The sequence below is a fragment of the Lycium barbarum genome, chromosome 5, assembly GCF_019175385.1.
Source record: "Lycium barbarum isolate Lr01 chromosome 5, ASM1917538v2, whole genome shotgun sequence".
NCBI lineage: Eukaryota > Viridiplantae > Streptophyta > Magnoliopsida > Solanales > Solanaceae > Lycium > Lycium barbarum.
This window is the reverse complement of record NC_083341.1, coordinates 6,006,194-6,010,258: the sequence shown is the minus strand read 5'-3', so window position 1 is coordinate 6,010,258 and position 4,065 is coordinate 6,006,194.

The window sequence follows — 4,065 nt, the reverse complement described above, 5'->3', positions numbered from 1 at the left end:
GGCTAAACTATATTCTGAGTCAAATTACTGACAAGTATGAAGAATGAGGCGTAGGGAGAATCATGAATATTCCTTAAAGTAGATAGCTAGCCTCACATACGTTAATTCCATCCTTTGAGCGTAATACAATGTTCGTCAACCCTTTCAACTTTGATCTATATCAATACAAGTCAAAGGGATTCTATATTAGCAATAATATCCATGCTTTAGTCATCTAAGCATTTTATTAAACACTTAGTGGGCATAAAGCTCCACAATCTCCACTAATGGTGTTTCTTCACCCAATTCCCATTCTATTACTTCTAGGTGATTCTCTAATCTCAATTAGGTGTAATTAACATCATTCTCCCTCACTCATATGGTTATAACAATCTCAAGTCAACAATCCAAAACCCTACTATAGTTCGTGTAATTCTCTTTACTAAACCCATTTACTATTCTCCCAAGAACTCATCAATTCACTATTATGAATTATTAGAGTGTAGAAGCATTACCTTTTTGATGTTCAATCCTCTTGAATTCGAGTTCTAGGGTTTCCATGCCCAACAATAATGTTCCACTCACAACTCTATCGATTAGATGGGCTTACTCAAGTTAGAAAGAGATTATGGACCTGAATTCAACCTGAGAGTTCTTGAGGCTTGGAACTTGTTCCCTTTGACTTTAGGGAGATTTTTCGTGACTAGGCGTGTTAGGGAAATAAACCCCAAGCTTAAATACAACTTAAAACGCGAAATTTTGACTTTTGACTCGAAACCCGACCTTATACGCGATGGACCCGCGATGCACATACAACGCACGACCCCCTGCAGGTCAGTATTCAGAGAGGGTGTTTTTGTACGATAGGCCCGCGACGCGGGGCCATTGCACGCGCCCTCACAAGCGACATTTTTCGGTTCTGCACACTGTTCGGTAAAATGGGTATAACTTCTTTTACATAGCTCTGTTCAGGATCCATAGTACACCGTTGGAAATATATTTCAAAGGGCTATAACTTTCACGTTTTAAATTTCCTCAAATTCTAAACGGATTTTCACAAAATTTGACTGGAAGGCAGACGTATCGAAAACTTAGCTGATTCTATAGAATTTTAAGCGCCTTACTATTAGCCATATTGAGATGGTCATATATCCTCTCTCCGATCTCTGATTGTCCTGGTCCTTATATCGTTAGAAAGGTATTTTTACGTACTACAACTTTCATTGAGGGTAATTACCCAAATTCCTAACTAATCAAGGAGTTCTGGCTGCCCGAAATAGGCCTATCAACGATTTTTGCAAAACGTTCAAACCTTCAGTTTTTTCACTAAAACTCTAATGATACGAGTCTAACCTTAGTTATAAGATATGGTGTGTAACATTATATCCCCCTTGGGATCATTCGTCCTCGAATGATAGTCTTGATTAGAAGGGACTGATGAGACATGTGCACACTAACTGACATGAGCACATGAAAACTGAACTTAAAGGGTCTGAACCGAATTATCTGTTGGACTGAGTAACTATTAACTGACTGTCTAACAGGCTGAATACTGATAATATGGAAATTATAGAAGGAAAGATCTGAGAGGGAAAGTACAATACCTTCAATGTTTTCTGCTGATTCTTCGAAGAGATAGGGATATATGGACTTCATGTCTTCTTTGGCTTCCCATGTGGCCTCTTCAACTTTCTGACTTCTCCACAAAACCTTTATTGATGCTACCTCTTTAGTCCTCAACTTGCGAACCTGAGGATCAAGGATTTTCACTGGGACTTCTTTGTTAGTCAAACTATCATTGACTGCTATGCAATCAGTCGGGATAACCAACGAGGGGTCTCCCACACACTTTTTCAACATGGACACATGAAACACTGGGTGTACGACAATCAAGTCTTGTGGCAATTCAAGCTCATAAGCTACTAGACCAACCTTTCGCAGAATTCTGTATGGTCCAATATAGCGGGGACTAAGTTTCCCCTTCTTACCAAACCTCATGACACCCTTCATAGGAGAGACTTTAAGAAATACCCAATCATTAACTTCAAACTCGAAATCTCTCCGTCTGACATCTGTATAAGACTTCTGGAGACTTTGAGCCGTCTTCAAACGCTATTGAATTAACTTGACCTTTTCCATAGCTTGATAGACCAAATCTGGTCCCAACAACTCTGCTTCACTAACTTTGAACCTTCCCTATATCTCATCTTTGCAAAGTAAATACAAATGCATACAGGTGAGAAACTAACAAATAATGTTTTGTGTGTGTTGGGGGGGGGGGGGGTGGAGGACCATGTCAAGAACAGAGTAGCGGGAATACTAAATTTGAAAAAGATAAAAAAAAATCCGAATGAAGTGAAAAAAGAAAAAAGAAAAAGATAGATAGAATCGAAAGAGAAAGAAACATATATCAGAGATGCATTTGAAGCTACCCATGGAGATGGAATTGGCAAGTAAAAAGGGAGGCGACAAACAGAGTAAAGAAGAAGAATTGAAATTCGAAAGAGTGACTTCTAACCTACATTTCAAACAAATGACTAAGAGTTAAATGGTTCACTGGAAAGCAATCAATTGGCCAAAATCAAAAAGAAAGAAAAAAACAACCTCCTCACTGGAAAGCAATCAAATGGTTCCTTTTTTAGGACTCTCTGTTCTTAACATCTATGGTTGATGTCAAAGCTGACATTTTTAAGGTGACACATCAATTTCTATTTAAAAATAAAAGTTGAAGATCCAAACTGAGACAAACAAACAAGTACCCTTGTAATGAGAATCTGTTAACTATACAAATACAAAGAGTATCAAACCAACTTAAGGTAGAAGTTGTTCTTTAGCTTTAAAATTAAAAAATATACTCAAGCATTCATCCATTCTACTCTGCAAGGTTGAATTTTTAACTTATTAATCCACATTTGCATTTTGACATTCGGCTTTTTTTTGGTTTCATCAGAAAAATTTAACAGAAAGCTGCAACAAAACATATATTTCTTAGCTTTAAAATTAAAACATATACTCAAGCATTCATCCATTCTACTCTCTAATCTCAAACTTTTAACTTAATCGTAATTCGCATTTTGACGTTCGCCTTTTTTGGTTTCATCAGAAAAATTTAACAGAAGACTACATATCTACTTACGTGTGAATGTGCAATGTTGAGGCTGGCAAAAAAAGCTGAATAACCTGCATATCATCTTCATCACTTCATTCTTCTTAGTTCCTAATGATCAGTCCTCCCTACCGAGCAAAGTTGTACAAACTTGATTCCCAAAACATCTCTTTTCCAGTAAGCAAAAGTCACAAAAATAAGGACGACACTTCCTGCAATTAAACGGTATAAAGACAGTCAAAAGGAAAATCTAACTTATTTTATATCTCAAGCGCGTCATTTCAAAAGTCAAGGTGGCATGAATTGATGCTTATTTTTTCCTTGACATATGGCTCGAGGGTTGTATAGTCATTTGGTATAGCAGGATAGCAGTAAAAATAGAAATAAAAAGAACAAAAAAAATTATGAAAGAGCATATCGGTATTACATAAATTATATATTGATGTGATTGACGCAAGCAAATCCTAGTCTGATTTTTCTTTTCTTTTCTCAAAAATTCAGATCTCAAGAATTTAATGAATCTAAAACTATCTTCTATTTTGAAGTCACCAATAATGTGATGAAGACCTTTGAGGGGGAAACAGTTGAATTTTTTCTATACCCAGTGTTTTTCAACTATGAAATACATTTTAATTTGTTAGGAATTGCTACGAACTTGCAACGCGTGTATCTAGAATTTGCCAAAATCGGCAAGTGTGTCATAGCTGCAAGGAAACTATTTTAGATAGGGCCACCACCGAGAACTCTTCCCCTTCATTTATATAGGGCCGGTATCTGCAGTAAAAATACGCTCAAAGCAATAACATCAAATTTGAAGGAAACCATCATCACTAACCAAACAAATGCTTTTCTCTACATGTTCCAAAGCTTTTTCAACACTTGTTTAATGCTTATCAAAAATTCACTTCGAGCACGACTTCTTTACTTAAAGATGTTCATTTCAGAAAGTTATCGATTTTGTACAGAAACTAAATAGACTT